The sequence below is a fragment of the Triticum dicoccoides genome, chromosome 6B (assembly GCF_002162155.2).
Source record: "Triticum dicoccoides isolate Atlit2015 ecotype Zavitan chromosome 6B, WEW_v2.0, whole genome shotgun sequence".
NCBI classification, from domain to species: Eukaryota; Viridiplantae; Streptophyta; class Magnoliopsida; order Poales; family Poaceae; genus Triticum; species Triticum dicoccoides.
The window spans coordinates 723,935,132-723,953,663 of record NC_041391.1 but is presented as its reverse complement, the minus strand read 5'-3'; the positions used below and the strand labels follow the sequence as shown (position 1 = coordinate 723,953,663).

General features: G+C 47.2%; 2 pseudogenes; both read left to right on the top strand.

Moving 5' to 3' along the window:
* The window catches only part of LOC119321965, a 9,378-nt pseudogene extending 6,059 nt beyond the window's left edge, over window positions 1–3,319 (top strand).
* An 8,335-nt stretch (window positions 3,320–11,654) lies between these two features.
* Window positions 11,655–12,796, top strand: LOC119321964 (annotated as a pseudogene).
* Window positions 12,797–18,532: the final 5,736 nt, after the last annotated feature.

Genomic DNA, 18,532 nt, shown 5'->3' with positions numbered 1-18,532 from the left:
CTTCTATTTATTTTTGAATAATTTTTTTATATAGTTTTTCTTTTCTGCTTTATTTTTTTCTTCTATTTATTTTTGAGTAGTTTCTTTTGCTGTATTTAGTTTCTTTGTGAATATTTTTGCTTTATATAATATTTTTTCTTTTTTGCATTATTTATTTTCTTCTATTTATTTTTGAGTAATTTTTTTATATAGTTTTTTTCTTTTTTGCCGTGACCCTCTCTACTCTTTCACACATGCTATGCGGGTGAAATGATGATACCTTCAACATTTTTAGAGTTTGTTTTGTAGTGATTTTCATTTTCATGGTCATTTAGCTCTGATCTAAACAAATCGTTGACTGAAAAACAGCAAATGATGTCAGAATGTGTTGGAAGACCAAATGCTTGTGATAGTTTGAGAAGTAACATATTTAAATTGTGCATCTGAACACTGAAAAATACATTGATCAGTACCGCTTTTCAGCCAAGACGCACTACTGCTACAGAGAAGTATATAAAAAATACATTGATCATCAATGATCTTTTTGTATAGAATCTAAATTGTCAATAGTAATCTACCACCGATTTAAGAACCGGCGAAGACTCCTATTGCAGCCACAGATCCTACACGTAGAGTTCAATGAAGACCAAATGCTTGTGATAGTTTGGGAAGTACCATATTTAAGGTGGTCAAAATCTTGCTAGGGGAGCGAGGTGGGACTAAAAATAGCCCTGCCACAACCTCTTTAGTACCGGTTCGTGCTAGGGGAGCAAATGATATCAGAAAGGGTTGAAAATTGATGACGTGGATTAGAATGGTGCATACTGAATGCAAAAAAGTCTGGAGTTGTAATAAATTTAAAAAATGAAGTGTCGGTGTAACAGATGAGTTTTCGTCCGAAACCGGCTCTGATACTTCGAAAGAGATTGTCTAGTTTGTACACGAAGTGCATCCAGTTTTTGCCGTAACACAAGAAGTCCGGAGTTCTAATAAGTTATTAAAAAAATAAAAAGGCGCAATGCTCGTTAATTAGCTTCAAGCCTTTCCGAATAGTGTACACTACTCTGCACATAGCTCGGTACAATCTATTCTATTTCGAAAGGCTTGAAGCTAAGCAACCTGCAGGTGAGCATTGCACGTCTCCTTCATTGTCTCTGCACTCACGGCTTATAAACCGCTCCTACTACCTCTCTCTTCGCGAGGTGGGACTAAAAATCAGCTTAATAAGAAACTCTAGTACCGGTTCATGCCACGAACCGGTACTAAAGGTGTTCGTGGGGCCCACAGCCTGACACAGCCTCATTAGTACCGGTTCGTGGCATAATCCGGTACTAATTGTTGCCCACGAACCGGTACTAATGATGTCCGCCCGCCTAGCCATTGGAACCAGCACTAGTGGACACATTAGTGCCGGCTCAAATTCAAACCGGCACTAATGTGCTTCACATTTGACCCTTTTTCTACTAGTGCTTATTTGAACAATTGACCGATTGAAGATTAATTTTCATAAAAGCGAATTATTCTGTTTTGGTAGAGCCAATGAGGAACAAGAGGCTTATAGGCAATTGTTTGGATGCGAATTGGGGACTTTACCTTTCACGTACTTAGGTATAACCATTCACCATCGTAAGCTGACAAACAAATAATGATAGTGTATCGAGGATCGGTTTGAGAAGAAACTGAGTTGCTAGAAGGGCAAACTCATGTCATATGGAGGCCGATTAATTCTTATTAATTCGGTGCTCACGAGTATGCCGATGTTTCTCTTGTCTTTCTTTGAAGTCCCAGTTGGTGTTAGGAAAAAACTGGACTTCTATCGACCCCGTTTCTTTTGGCAGAGCGATGAACTAAAAAGAAAGTACCGACTTGCCAAATGAGACATCATTTGTTGACCAAAATACCAAGGGGGTCTTGGCATTGAGAATCTTGAAGTCAAGAACAGATGTCTTCTCAGCAAGTGGTTGTACAAGTTATCACTTGAGACTGATGTCACGTGGGCGCAGATCCTTCGTAGTAAGTATCTGCAGTCCAAAACATTGTCCTAGGTGACAGTGAGACCGACGGATTCGCCGTTTTGGAAGGGGCTCATGAAAGTCAAATCAGCCTTTTTCAATAGGACAAAGTTCTTTATCGGTAATGGCAGTACCACGCGTTTCTGGGAGGATACCTGGCTTGGAGAGACGCCGCTGGCGCTTCAGTATCCTTCCTTGTACAGTATTGTTCAACGACGTATGCTTATGTTGTAACGATACTTCAGTCCATCCCCCTTAATATTCAGTTTAGAAGAACGCTTACTGGCAACCTTTGGGAATCGTGGCTTCATTTAGTGAGTAGACTGATGGAGGTTCAGCTATCTCAACAACCCGATTAGTTACGCTGGAAGCTCACTAGGTCTGGAGAGTTCACAGTTAAATCGATGTATCTCAATGTTATCAATTCTAGCGCCATTCCTAGTTCCGAGTATGTTTGGAAAGTCAAAGTTCTTTTGAAAATTAAAGTGTTTATGTGGTTTGTACATAAACAAGTCATATTAACAAAGGATAACTTGGTAAAGCGCAACTGGATAGGATCTACTAGGTGTAGTTTTTGTGATCGGGATGAATCAATCAAACACTTTTTTCTCGATTGCCCGTTGGCCAAAGTTTTGTGGCACACGGTGCACATTGCCTTTAACATTACTCCTCCGAATTTTGTCAACACGTTATTTGGAGCGTGGCTTATTGGGATAGATTCTGAAATAGCTAGACACATTCGCGTAGGAGTATGTGCTTTATTGTGGGCAATTTGGAACTGCAGAAATGATTTGATTTTTAACAAAACAACAAATATTCATTTTTTGCAGGTTATATTCCGAGCCACTGCGTTGATCCGTATGTGGTCGTTACTCACTCCGACGGAGGCCAGGGAGCGTTTGGTTACTGGATCTATCCGGTGGGAGACGGTAGCACGGGATATCTTCAACCGGTTTGGATGGCGGTCATCTAATAGGATATGCAATTAGTTGTCCTGTCTTTTTGATGCCAGCCGGTTGTGGCCTTTTGGCTTATGTGTTTTGGGCATTATGGCTCATTGTGAGCTTGCCTTTTCTTTGGTTTCAGACTTTAAGATTTTGTTGAAGTTATTTGCTCATTTATAAAGGTGGCCGTATGCATCGTTCTGATGCAGAGGCCGGGGAGTCCCCCTTTTCAAAAAAAAAAACACTGCCAAGTTTATCCAAGTCCAGTCTCCCTCGTGCTTGCAAAAAGTAATGGCAACTAATGGCTGGGATCATGTCTATGCCACCTATCCCTCGGGTTTGAAGGAGCTCTTTGTTAAGATTGCTTCAAACCGGGGGAAGTAAGACTCTTTATACGGTACGCAACTATGCATGTTCCTTGAACTTGTAGTTGTGCTCTTAGGCATTTATGGGATTCGCTGTAGTCTGTGCGTGTTGCTGTTCTGTCTTGATGTAATGTGTCTGTATGCTGAACCAGAAAACTCCAACTTATGGCCAAATTGTCTCTGTGGAAATGAGCATTCAGCAATGAGCATCAACATCGCATCACAACACAAGTTCCTTAGCTAGGTGTTTAATCCTCATATATTTCTGTGTGCATTAGTTGTCTCACATATCGTTGCTTTGTGCCTTTGCTGTCATGTAAAACCCTTTTCTAGTGTTTATCTCAAGACAAATAGTGTCCATGTTCTTGAATCTGCAATTTATCAACCAGGATTCAGGGGAACTTGGAAGACAAAGACAAAGGTCATCAGGATTCCTGGTTACCGTGAACAGCCATGGTGTCAATTCTTGCGCCCTGTACCCAAATTTATGATGTCATTCTGGTGTATGTTGAAGGGCAGATGATTGATTGCTGTCAATTTTCGTGATGAAAATCTGGGGATAGATTTGAGGCCAGGCACCTGGCAATGTGGCACCTTGAGCCTTTGACTATGTCTATTAACCAGGTGGACCTCGTCATGACACGCGCGTGGCTATTATCCCTTTCACGAATTACTGCTTGTGATGAGTGAGGTACTTGCACCGTGCCATGCATGCTGTTGGTTGGCTCTTCATCCGGGTGAGGTGATGTTTTGCAACTAATTTCAAGCAAATTAACTTCTTGTTCTCTAGATATTTCGTGATGATCAGTCGGATCTTGGAATACAGGACCCGAGCGTGCAAACTGAAGAGTCTAGATGCATGCTGACTAGTGTCAGACTGATATACTGGAGTCGGATCTAGTTACATTTTATTATTAGATACATTCATATCTACACAAATCTAAGACCAAATTTTGGGACGGAGGAAGTATTATATAGGCTTGGTGACAAATGTGAAATAAAGAATGGCCAACCGGCGGTGCCATTCTTTTTCGAGGGCACTCTCGAAAAAGGAGTCAGTTGAGCACTTTACTACTACAGTTGTGCCAATCTTTTCCTAGGGCTGTGACACTCGATAAAAGTTCAACTACCATGTGGGACACCAGGCCCACTGGTCAGTTCCGAAGGGTTTAGTCGACAATCGTATACTGAGTATTGCCGAGGCTGGCTCTCGGCAAAGACACCCGGGCCCATTGGTCAGTTCCAAATGGTTTAGTCAACAGTCGTATACTGAGCATTGCCGAGGCTGGCTCTTGGCAAAGACATCGTCATATTATTCTTTTAAAATATTTAGCAAATAATTGAAGGAAAACCCTGTGTTTCCACCGGCTGAAAATAGCCAAAGTTAAACCTCCCGCACTGCTTGCTATAGCCTTATCTCTTGGCGTCCCTTGTCCTCCGTACATCTTCGCTGCTCATCTTTTTCCCCTCCCCATCTCTGCTCCTCCCGCTCGAAGGCGCCCACCACCTGCTACATCCCCGCCGCAAACGGTGGGTGCAAAAGCCCCGAGCGCCACCGTCGTAGTGCTGCAACCCAGCGGGGGCGACACAACACGTGGGAGGAGGCGCCGAGGCGGCTGCTTGTCGTTGCTGCCGGCGATGGGATGTGGCGCTATCGCACGGCCGTCGTGCTGCGACGCAGCAACTCGCCCATGGCCGCCGTGGTGCGATGCACCTAGCCGGCGCTGCTCTTGTTGCGATGCAACGTCGTCATGGCTGCTCTTGCTGTGATGCAACTCGTCCACAACAGCCGGCATCAAAGCCCGCGGCTACTGCATAGCAGCTCCAACGACGTCGGCAGCCGCTGCATCGCAGCTCTGGCGGCATCGACGACCGCTGCATAGCAGCTCCGGCAGTGTCGCGGCCGCTGCATCGCACCTCCGCGGTGTCGATGACCGCTGGGTCGCAACTCCGACGGCCGCTACATAGCAGCTCCAATGATGTCTACGGCTGCTGCATAGCAGCTCCGACATCATCGACGACCGCTGCATAGCAGCTCCGGTGGTGTCGCGGCCGCTGCAGTGCAACTCCGGTGGCGTCGAGGACTGCTACATCGTAGCTCTCTGGCGCCATCGATGACCGCTGCGTAGCAGCTCCGGTGACCGCTCCATCGTAGCTTCGGCAGCGTCGACGTCGTCCGCTACATCGTAGCTCCTGCGGCCGCTGCATCGTAGCTCAGACGGTGTCGAGGCCACTGTTGCTGTGTGTGAAGATTGAGACTAAAGCGTATGCAACTAAGCAGGGACGCGTACGTGTTATATAGACCCATCCTTCGGAAATACACAACACGCACGCTACATACGGTTTATACAACACCGCATAATACAACGCTTAACACTACCCCTCAATCATAACTTATCTAAGTTAAGATTGTGTCGAAAAGCTTCTAGCTGCCTCAAAGAAAGGGGCTTATAGTAAACCCATCTGCAACCTGATCACCCCTAGGCACAAACCAAACATTGAGTAGTTTATTTGCTACCGTTCGGGAATAAAGTGATAGTCAATCTCTATATACTTTGTTCGAGCATGAAAAACAGGATTAGCGGTCAAATAGGTGGCACCAAGATTGTCACACCAAAGTGATGCAGCTCGAGGATGATGAAGACCCAACTCTGTCAACATATTCTGCACCCAAATTACCTCTGCAGTGGCATTAGCTAAGGCTTTATACTCAGCCTCTGTGCTGGACCTGGAAACAGTAGTTTGCTTGCGAGCACTCCAGGACACTAAGTTGCTTCCAAGAAAAACTGCAAATCCACCCGTGGAGCGTCTATCATCAGGACAGCCTGCCCAATCAGCATCAGAAAAAGCACTAACAAGCATGGAATCAGATTTGCAAAGTTTGAGGCCAAGGCCTGGCGTCCCTTGAAGATATCTGAGGATCCTTTTTACTGCAGTCCAATCAACAGAGGTAGGAGCATGCAAAAACTGACAGACCTTATTAACTACATAGGAGATATCATGCCGAGTCAAGGTAAGATATTGCAGTGCTCCCACCACACTCCTGTACCGAGTGGAGTCATCTGATGTAAGAGGTTCTCCATCATGGAGTGATAACTTCTCAGAGAGAGCCAGAGGTGTAGATGAAGGTTTGCAACCTTTCATCCCAATGCGCTGAAGAATTTCTTGGACATATTTTCCTTGTGACAACAAAATACCACTTGCAACCGGTTTAACTTCAATGCCAAGAAAAAAATGCAGAGACCCTAGATCTTTGAGTGCAAAGTCCATGCGTAAGTCCTTAAGAAGAGCCTCAACTGCTGAAGGAGAGGAGCTAGTAACAACAATATCATCAACATAAATAAGCATGAAGATAATAATGCCATGTCGACGATAGAAGAACAATGAGGTATCTCCTTTGGATGCAACAAAACCAAGAGACTGCAACTTGGAATACAACCGAGAGTACCAAGCTCGGGGTGCCTGTTTCAAACCATATAGAGCTTTGTCAAGCTTGCAAACATAATGTGGTGAGCTTGAACTTTCATACCCAGGAGGTTGCCTCATAAAAACGTCCTCTTTGAGAACACGATGCAAAAACGCGTTCTTAACATCTAGTTGTCGAATGCACCAGTTTCTAGAGACTGCAACGGAGAGAATTAACCGGATGGTGGCAGCTTTTACTACTGGACTAAAAGTGTCCTCGTAGTCAAGTCCATACCTTTGCTTGAAACCTTTGGCAACCAAACGAGCCATGTACTTGTCAATGGTGCCATCAGATCTCCGCTTTATTTTATACACCCATTTGCAGTCAATGACATTGCTACCCCTGACTGGTGGAACCAAATGCCAGGTTTTGTTATCCATGAGTGCAAAGTATTCCTCATCCATGGCCTTTTTCCACCTTGGATCACCAAGTGCTTCACGTATAGTTGTTGGTTCACCTGCAGCACAAAAGGAGCCCCAACGAACACATCCATCCTTATACACTTTAGGTTTGACATTACCACTTTGTGACCTGGTTTGTGAGCGCGCAGGAGGAGGCGGCACAGGTTGATCAGTGCAAATTTGCAGCCGGTTTTGTGAAGCAGAATTTGCAGAGTCAGCAGTATCCGCAGAAAATCCCGAGCCGACCACAGCCGATCCCGAGGCAGATCCCTGGGACGGGTCAGCGTGATGCAGCGCGGCGTCCCGTGGCGAACTGCCAGATGGCAGATCCGGGCTGGTCGCTGGAGAGCGCAGCCGCGGGGAAGCATCCGAGGCAACGCCCGAGCCGCCACATGGGGCCGCACAACGAGGAGAGGGCCCGCCTGGCCGACCGGAGGCGCGTGGAGCTGGACCGCCTGGTCCAGACGCACGTGGAGCGGGCCCGCCCGAGCCGACTGCGGATGACGGGCGACCGGGGGACAGCGCGCCAGAGGGCCCGCCTGGCCACCCGCCTATTGCATCTGACGGGGCGGATCCCGGAGCAGATTGCGCTACGGTTGCGTCAGGAGGCGATCCAGAGGAGATACTCCCGCCCAAATCTACTCCGGGAGTTGCGTCTGGATCCTCTACGGCAGGCGATCCTGGCTGCATAAAATCAGGGTTATTTTATGTTGTTTCTTCACTAATTTAGTGACCTGTTGCCTGTACACTGTAAGCAGAATAATCATCAAGAGTATTAGATACAGATATAGGGCCGGCAGCAGTGTCCACTCCTTGGAGATAATTAGGTGGAAAAAGTTGAGGAGGTAAAAGGACAAGTTCTTTCCGGAGTTGCGCACCGGCATTGAAATGAAGTTTGGCGAAGGGAAAGACTTGTTCGTTGAAAACAACGTCGCGGGAGATGTAGACACGCCCGGAAGAGATATCAAGGCATTTGTACCCCTTGTGAAGACTACTATAACCCAAAAAGGCACACTGCTTAGAGCGAAACTTGAGCTTGTGCTTGTTGAAAGGACGTAGGTTGGGCCACACAGCACACCCAAAAATGCGAAGGAATGTATAGTCTGGTTTGGTTCCAAAGAGACGTTCTAGAGGAGTTTGATTTTTAATGACACGACTAGGAACACGATTGATAAGGTAGATAGCTGTGAGGAACGCTTCGTCCCAAAACTTAAGTGGCATGAATGCATGGGCTAAAAGGGAGAGACCAACTTCCATGATGTGTCTATGTTTTCTTTCTGCAACTCCGTTCTGTTGATGGGCATGAAGGCAAGAGACATGGTGAGTAATACATATGCGCTCAAAACACGGGTTGAGCTTTTGGTATCCTCAGTCTGTTTGCATAGCTAGAATTTTACGATTGAAAAGGCGTTCAACATGAGCTTGAAAGGAGTGAAATTTCTCAAACACATCAGATTTATTTTTGAGCAAATAGATCCAACTAAACTTGCTGAAATCATCAATAAAACTGACATAGTACTTTTGCCTGCCTACAGAGACGGGTCCAGGACCCCAAACATCTGAATAAATAAGCTCTAAAGGAGCTCTGGACTCACTGTTCGAACGGGAATAAGGTAGCTGATGGCTCTTGGCCATCTGACATGCATCGCAAACCAAAAGATGGTCTTGTTTATTTGACACAGGAAGATGAAAGTCTCTAAGAATTTTCTGGACTACCGGAAGGGAAGGATGCCCTAGACGCTTGTGCCACCGAGATGTGGATGGTGTCGATGCTGCAAGCACTTGACGTTGAGGAGCACCTTGCCGACTAGGAACAAACGCCATTTACTCTTGTTTTGAAGAATGGTTCTCCGGGTAGCCTGATCCTTGACAAGAAAAGTTTCAGGGTGAAGTTCAATAAACACATTATTATCTTTCATAAGCTAATAAGCAGAAAGGAGACTCTGTTCGGCACTAGGGACATGGAGGATATTGTTTAAGTTCAACGAGCCAGAGGGAGTGGACAAGACTGAATGGCCAATATGTGCAATATCCATACCTTGACCGCTAGCGGTGTGAATCTATTCATTGCCAGTGTAACGATCACGGACGGACAGTTTCTCTAACTCGCCGGTGATGTGATCTGTAGCGCCAGTGTCGAGATACCAGTTGGTATCCAGGCCATAGGAGTGAGCTGCATTGGCAGCGCGAGGTTGACCGCCACTGCCACCACCGCCGCCGCCGTTGTTGCTGCGACCACCACCACCAGCAGGGTTGCAGACGTTGTTGTTGTAGCCCTTGTCATAGCGCTTTCTGCAGCGCCACGCCCCATGGCCCTCCTCCTTGCAGATCTGACAGCGTTCGTGGTCACCGCGGTCACCACCCTGGTTGCGCGGCGCGCCACCAGAGGAGCCACCACCGGAGTTGTCGTTGTAGCGTGGTGGCCCGGAGTTGTTGTTGTAGCCGCCACGCCACCTCCGCCGCCACTACTGCCGCCTCCACGGCTGTAGTTGCCGCCACGGCCGCCGCCGCGCGACGCAAGATTGGCGGAGTGATTCAGGGAGAACGCTGCCTGCTGAGCAGGATGCGGCCTTCAGCCGCCAGGAGCAACGAGAAGAGCTCCGTGAGCCTGATCGGTTGGTTCGTGGCGGTGCCCGTGGAGATTGCTGAAACAAAACCATTGTAGTCCGGTTCGTGCACCAGGCCCTGAAGAATCTAATCGACAAGATCATCTTCTCCAAGGGACTTCCCGGCAGCTGCGAGTTCGTCAGCAATGCCCTTCATGTTGGTGAAGTAGGCTGCTGCCGACATGTCCCCCTTGCGAGTGTTACCTAGGGCAGACCGAAGCTGGAGAGTTCGTGCCCTAGATTGCGATGAAAAGCTTTGCACCAGGGCTTGCCAGATGCCAGCAGAAGTAGTATGGTTCGAAACTTGCATGAGAACATCACGAGACAGAGATGCGATCAAGAACGTATGCACCTATTGATCATGCGTCTCCCAGACGGCGTGCTCGGCGTTTGGCGTGGAGACGGTTTCCTTCTTCCCGTCGGTGAGGTCCCTCTCGGTGAGAAGAACGGCGGCTGGCTCCTTGCGTGATCCATCAAGGTAGCCCATCATGCCTGCGGCTTTGATGTGCGGCAGGACTTGCGCCTTCCATACTAGGAAGTTTTCCCTAGTCAGTTTCTCTGTGATCGTGTGACCAAGGGATGCGAGGGAGTGGGAGGCCATGGTGACGGGGGAGGAGGAGGATGACATGACCTAGATGCGTTGGAAGGGTTTGGCTCTGTATACCATATGAAGATTGAGGCTAAAGCATATGCAACTAAGCAGGGACGCGTACGTGTTATATAGAAGAAAGATTACAAGAGGTAGGTAGGTGGTTAGGACTGTGCATTGATCTACAAGAAACTAGCTAGGCAATCTCAACAGCCCTACCGATCCTACCCTTTGGATATACATAACACGCACGCTACATACGGTTTATACAACACCGCATAATACAACGCTTAACACTGTGCTTGGAGCGGGACAGTGGGAGCTACAGGTGGTGCCTGTGCTGCGTGAGGGTTAGATGGCATTGAGGGGAAGTGCGATCCATGGGACACGAAAGGAACGGCTAAGATGTGCTCCATCGGAAGGTTATCAAGGTGGCTGATAACTCTGAGCCTTCAGCCGGTTTTTGCCATAATTTAAAAGTTTTACTGCAAAATGTGACCAATGGGACCACATGTCAGCTAGGAATGTTTCTGTGACGTGTTTTGATCGAGCGTAACATCAAGGCTCTCTGTATAGCCCCCGCAAAAAAAAGGCTCTCTGTATAGGTAACAGAAAGTGACGGTGCCGTCAGTTGTGAACGGGCATGCACGTGGCTTCTCTTTGCCGTGTGGTGCTCTCGGCGTTTGCGTCGTTTGCCGTGCGGTGCTCGTTCGCAGTGAGCCCTTCTCGGCGAGGTTAGCTAGTTCTCGTGAAGTCAGGTTTGCCGAGTGTTGCTCTCGGTCATTTACTTTGCCGAGTGTCCGTGATTTGGCTCTCGGCGAAGAGCCTGGCACCCGGCATATACGGAAATTTCAGTAGTGAGTTATATAATTCCGAAGGTGGAAAATTCAGTTATATAATCTTAATTAGCATCAGAGTTTAATTTGTACGATTTGGCAGCTTGCCGTGCCTAATTAGGACTTCGTGTTATGAGTTGTACTTTTTTTCTTGATCCGTTTAGGAGTTGTACTAACACGTGTTAGGAATCTTGTTGGGACTTGAAAGTTACTGTCCGTCTAGGACATGATGTACGTAGTGGACCGGCCATCTATCTTACTACTACATAGGCTTCCTGAGAAACGTGAAATAAAGAAGGACCAGCCGGCGGTGCAGACTGTCTCCGACGACTCTGACGTACGTGACCAGGTTTGCCCCCCAGCTCATCGATCGATCTCAACTCTGTATCTTGTTATCAATCAATGGTGACTGAGTAGATAGATTTCTGATGGACTCGCGGGTAGGTAGGTTTTATCATGTCGTCGTTCGCCGGCGTTTCTGTGGTGGAGGACGGCGAGCTGTGCGACTCCACCGTGGCCTTCATCAACACCAGCTCCGACTGCGGGTACCACCTGCTTGTGGTGGAAAACTACTCACGTACCAAGAAGTCGAGACCCACTGGCCAGAGCGTCACCTCCCGCGAGTTCGGGGTAGGAGGCCATTGTTGGCTCATCAAGTGCTTCCCTAACGGCAAGAACTCGGATTGCGCCGACTTCGTTTCCCTCGATGTTGTTCTTGATGACAACGATGACGGCAAGACGCCTGTGAAAGCCAAGTTCACCTTCAGTTTCATCGACCAGGTTGAGATGCAAAATCCTCTTTACGTTGGTCAAGCTGAAACATGCAGCTTCCCCTCCAAGGGTTCTTCTTGGGGCTACGCCAGGTTTGAGAGAAAAGACGCCGTTGAACGATCAATGAATCTGGAGGCTGATTGTTTCACCATCCGATGTGACATCATGGTCTGCAACATCGAGGATGATGATGCCGCTGGCCATGGAAACGGGGTGCGCCTGCCTGACATTTGCCATCATTTTAACCATCTCCTTCAAACCAAGGTTGGTGCTGATGTGACATTCGAGGTCAGTGGTGAGACGTTTGCTGCACACCGGTGTGTGCTTGCAGCCAGGTCTAAAGTCTTCATGGCACAACTCTTTGGCCCCATGAAGGATACGTCCACTATCATACATATCAAAGACATGAAAGCAGAAGTGTTCATGGCTTTGCTCAGCTTCATCTACACAGACTCGTTCCCTGGGATGGAGATGGATGGCATGAGGACGACGAAACAGAAGTTGATGAGATGGGGCTGCAATGGCTGCAAGATTTGTTGGTAGCGGCAGACCGATATGATCTTGAACGACTCAAGTTCATTTGTGAAATGCAGTTGTCTGAGAACATACATGTGAGCTCGGTGGTGTCTACACTAGTTCTAGCCGATCAGCACCACTGCTCCAGATTGAAGGAGCAGTCTCCCTCGTGTTTCAAGTTTATCCAAGCCCAGTCTCCCTCGTGTTTGCAAACACTAATGGAGTCTGATGGTTGGCAACATATATTAAAAACCTATCCCTTTGTTTTGAACGAGTTCATTGCCAAGCTTATTGCTTCGAATCAGAAGTAACACATACACTGTATATGTGATACACATGTTTATTAGACATTTTTTTCCCGAATGGCATGTTCTCTTATGCATACATGGGATTCTCTAAAGAGATTGTAGTCCAGGCGTCTTACTTTTGTATTGTCGTGTAATTCGCATATATGCTCGATAAAAAAGACAACATATGCGAGAATTTTCTCTCCATGGGGTGGATGGTTTGTAACTTGAGTGTATATGCTTTGTCACATTTACATTCCATTATATTTCCTCTATTCCTGAATATAATATTCCTGAATATAAGATGTCGGGGGCTGCTTATAGTAGTACAGGATGTAGTAGGCATGTTTAGTAAATACAGAGGTGGAAATACAAAAGTGAAAAATGTAGGCATGAGTTTTCACTAGTAGAAAACCACCCATTAGTCCCGGTTCGTAAGGACCTTTAGTCCCGGTTCATGAACCGGGACTAATGGATCGTTACTAATACCTCCACCCATTAGTCCCGGTTCAATCCAGAACCGGGACCAATGCGCCTCCACGTGGCCCTGTGCGCCCACCCCAGTCAGGGGGCCTTTGGTCCCGGTTGGTGGCACCAACCGGGACCAAAATGCATCCACGCGTCAGCATTCCAGTTGCTGGAGTTTTTGTGTTTTTTTTTGAAAGGAGGGGAGGTTGGGGGGTTTGGGGGGTTAATTTAATTAGGTGTTTCATATATTGTGTTAGCTAGCTAATTAATAGAGAGAAGTGTCCTCTCTTATGTCCGTGCTTGGACGCTACGTACTATATATACATAAGTGATCGAGAGAACCATTCAGTTTAGAAGTTCGTCATGCATACCGAGAGAAGTGATCGATCGACCTCTCCTTCTCCGAGAGGTTGGTCGAACAACAAGTTTTCGTATCATGTATCCGACGCTACTGGCTACATACATGTACAATATGTATAAGATCTCTTATAATTACAAACCCCTAGCTAGCATTTGAAATCAATTTCCACATGGTATTCTCCGGTTTTACTGATGACGTGGTCAAGAAAGAATCCCGCCAATTCCTCTTGAATTGCTTTCATGCGGTCTGGTTCTAGGAGTTCATTCCGCATCTGCCACGTCTAATTTGAAGAAGGGGGTTAATTAATACATATATATGAATGAAACTCAACAGAAATGATGGTGTAATAAAATGAAATTGTGAATATTATTGCTTACGCACTTCATATTGTCTTTGAGAGTAGCCCCGCTTGTTTTTCAAAGTCGCGGTGTGGATGAACTCGCACACGTAGTATCCACATAAATCATTCCCTTCCTCCTGCCACAAGCACTTTACGAGAAATAGAGGTCAATCAAACTGATAATGAAGCATTATAAATGGCATTGATGAAAGTATAGCTATATATAGAATCAACGGGCCGGAGATGCGCGCAACTAGCTAGCCAGTAGTACTTACTTTCGGGTATGTATATCGCAGCTCCTTCGGCAGTCCCGGAGCTTCTGCGGTGAACTGTTTCCAAACCCTGCAAGACAAAAAAATAATTGTTATTACTTGAGATATCAGGAAATGAACAAAAAGTTACCAATATGGTGCGTTAATTATGATCGATTGAACTTACTTGCTGAGCATTTCAGTCATGTCCGCATAGGTTTTGGGATCTTTCCATCTCGAGTCTAAGACGGTTACTAGTGCACGCTCAAGCTTAATCTCCAGAAGAATATAGTGGTACCTGCGCACGCATGCATAACTCATCAATTACATTACTATAACGTCGCTTGAGTAATAAGGGAAACCGAATATGCACACGACAGTAACACTCACGGGCCGTTGTAAGGAAAGAGTATGGTATCTTTGTTTTGATTTTTTATCAACGATCGTAGCAAGTTGTCCTCGGCCTCTTTGACGTTCTTTTTAACCAGAAATACATCTATGATATTTTTGTTAATGAACCCAATATCATAAATTTCTTGTTTTTTGCACTCGACGATCTTCAATCTGCATAATATATTGAGGATAATTAATTATAAATACATGCATGCAATGAAAGAGCCGAGCTATATATAGAGACTTAATGACAGAAATAGTACTTACAGGTAGTAGCAAAAGACCATTAATTTATCGAGGACCTTTTGATTGAAGAACTCGAAGAACTCCTCAAATGGAACAGTCAACAGATCATTTGCAACGAGATCGTGCTCCTCTTTAATATGCAGATACAAAGCATTCTTACCATTAGACTCTCTGCAGGTTTCCATGTACCAATTATGGAATCTTCGCATCATTGTTGTCAGAGATTTTTCATCTTTGACGAGAGGCTTCCCGTACTCGTATCTGTGTCCGTCCACCTTCAAGAAATCAGGAAGTGCATCGTCAGGCAGGTAATCGTCAAGATTGCCATAACCGGCCACCGTCCCCGGAGCATTAGACACATTGAGCGGGGGGCACGATTGTTGTGCTTGTTCGCCGAGCTGGGCAATATTTTCCCCTTTGCTCGTTGTTTTGACCTTTTAGCACTGACAGTAGTTCCCGACCGCTGGGCTTGGAGATATATCTGTTCAGTAATGCGCTCATAGTTGGTTCTCGGCGGAGACTTTGGTGGTTTCCTCAGGGCATCGATAGTGCGCTTTGCTTTCACCGGATCTACCTTCTCCTCCGGAGGTGGATGCCTCTTTGCTTTCACCCCTTCAAAGAACTCCTTCACCTGGGCCTGCACAATCGTATTGTTTTCCTCCTCGGACCTCTCGTACGGTAACTTCTCTAGAGGCTTGAGAGATGATGGACCGTATTTGTATTTCCTCCCGCCTCTGGTTGTGCTGCTAGACGCCGGAGCAGACGGAGCGGCTGCGGCGTCTGTCTTCTTTCGTGCTTGCTTACGAGGCGGAGGAGAAGGAGTACGACGCACCGGAGCAGCTGGGGCGGCGCCGGGTCTCTTCCGCCCTTGCTGGCGAGGCGGAGAAGGAGGATGCTGCTGGCTGCTCGGGAGCGCCGGCGCGGGCGGAGAAGGAGGCGGAGTGCCGCCATGCGCCGGAGAAGGAGGCGGAGTGCCGCCACGCGTGCCCTGATCGTCACTCGCCGGAGGAGGAGGCGGTGGAGGAGGCGGAGTGCCCTGACTCGCCGGAGCTGGAGGAGGAGGCGGAGGCGTCCAGTTCAGAAGGTTGATGAGCTCCTTCTTCAGAGCAGAACCCAGCCTAGTCTCCCCTTCACCGGTAGGGTGGTCAAGCACGAGGTCCTCAAATCCCTTCGTTATTTCATCCACCATCACCTTAGCCTATCCTTTAGGAATCGGCTGGCAGTGATAAGTTGTACCGGGTCCACTAGGATAAACTTGGCCAACAGCCGCCTTGACCTTCAAATTCATCCATCGCGCCATCATGTGGCAATTTTGAGACTCCGTGATACCATCCACGGGATAGCTGGCAGGAGCCGTCAAGACATGCTCCGGCTGAAGCAGCTCGGTGGAAGCCACGCTGCTTCTCCGCTGAGATGGCGGGGTAGCTTCGGGGGAAGCTTCGGCATGTCGTTTGTTGCAATCTGCTGCTTCTCGTTCCTCTTCTTGATCCTCTAGCCCCATTACCCTTCCAAGCAGCGCCTGCATTTGGTCCTGCTCCAGTTTCTTCCTCCTCTCGTGGGTTTTGTAACCCCCTGCGTCCGGAAAACCAACCTTCCACGGAATGGAGCCTGGAGTGCCTCGTGTCCGTCCAGGGTGCTCGGGATTCCCAAGGGCCATTGTGAGCTCGTCCTTCTCCCTGTTTGGAAGGAACGTCCCTCGCTGCGCTGCATCGATATAGTGTCGAAGGTTCTTGACTGGTATTTGCAGTTGCTCGTCCATCCACTGACACTTCCCTGTTACAGGGTCCAAGGTTCCGCCAGCCCCGAAAAACAAGTCCGGCAACGGTCTGGCCAGCGCATTGTCTCTGGTTCGATCCCTTTTTCAAGCAGATCATGCTCAGCCTTGGACCACTTAGGCCGGGCTTTGAGGTAGCCACCTGACCCCGTGCGATGGTGAAGCTTCTTCTTCGCAGCATTTTTCTTGTTTGTCTCCGACATCTTCTTACTCTTTTCCGATGTCTTGTGGGCCACAAATGCGGGCCAGTGATCTTTGATCTTCTCATATTTGCCAATGAATTCTGGTGTCTTTTTTTCCTTGACAAACTGGTTCAGCTCTTTCCTCCACCTCCTTATTAGGCCTGCCATCTTCTTAAGAGCACAAGACTTGATTAATTGCTCTTTAATTGTCTTCTCCGGATCCTCCTCTGGCGGTAGGGTGAAATTTGCCTTCAGCTCAGTCCAAAGATCTTCTTTCTGCATATCATTGACATAAGACACCTCAGCGTCTTCATCCTTAGCAGGCTTATACCATTGCTGGATGCTGATCGGGATCCTGTCCCTAACAAGAACCCCGCACTGAGCAGAAAATGCCTTCCTTATCCGGATGGGTTCAATCGGTTCGCCGTCGGGCGCGATTTCTATGATCTCAAACTTTTCAACCGAGCTCAACTTTTTCTTCGGGCCTCGTCTCCTTACCAAAGTTGTGCTCGATCCGGAGGGCTAGAAATTATAAGGAAGAAAGACGACAGTAATTAATATGTGTACATATACCAAAACAATGGATGCATCAATTAACTAGTCAGCACGGGCTTAACTAATATATATATACCTGGCCGGACTCGGTTCGGTGACCGGAGCAGTCAGCACGGTCTCCTTCGTCTTGTACCTCCATTGTGTCACCGGAGCCATCATGAACATAGTCCTCCTCTTGTACCGGCATTAATGGGTCGAAGCCACCATCATAAACATAGCCCTCTTCTTCATCTAGCTGATCAACGGTGTCGAGGAGAAATGACGCAACATCATCACTTGATCCATTTGCGATTATGTCCCCCAACATCGCTTCTGTTTCTTCGTCTCGGGAGTGCTCCATAGTTTCTGCAAATATTTACAACATGTCAATTATTATTCAAACATGGTACAGATGGATATATATATATATATATATATATATATATATATATATATATATATATATATTAGTGGCAAACGTAGAACTAGCTAGCTAATCACAATAAAGAATCATGTTAGTGGCCTCGATACAACGCTTCAAGGGTTTGGGGTGGCCTCGACGATAACGCTCTTTTAACTTGATAAATTTGGGTGGCCTCGAGAGAGTTAATTTGTCGGGTAGGAGCGCGGCGGGAGGGGGTAGGAGACCACAACATCGTTTTCTCTCTAGGGTTTGGGTGTCCTCGAGAGTTTTGGTCGAGCGAGAGGGCCAAGGGGGGTGCTGCAGTTGTATAAGTTATCACGGTCGAGAGGGGGTATATATATATATCGACCGCCCCTCATGTCGAAGTTATCTAGAGGGGGTTATATCTTCTTCTCCTCTTCTTTTTCTTCTTCTCCCTCGAGAAAGGAAAATAATTAAGGAAAAGGAAGAAAAGAGAAAAAGGAAGAAGGAAGAAGAAGAACAAAAACATGCTCTGAACAATTTTTGAACATTACATACACATAGCCACATACATACACATGAACAAAAAAATTAAAATAATAAAAATGAAAAAACAGAGCCGCATATATATATATATATAGCCACATACATACATATATATATATACATTGAACAAAAAAATTAAACTAATAAAAATGAAAAAAAGAGCCGGTGCGGCGCGGCGGCTCACAGCGGTGGCGGCGCGCGGGGGCGACGGCGACGGGGCAGGGGCTCGGGGCGCGGCGCGCGGGGGCGGGCGACGGCGACGGGGCAGCCTGGCGGCGAC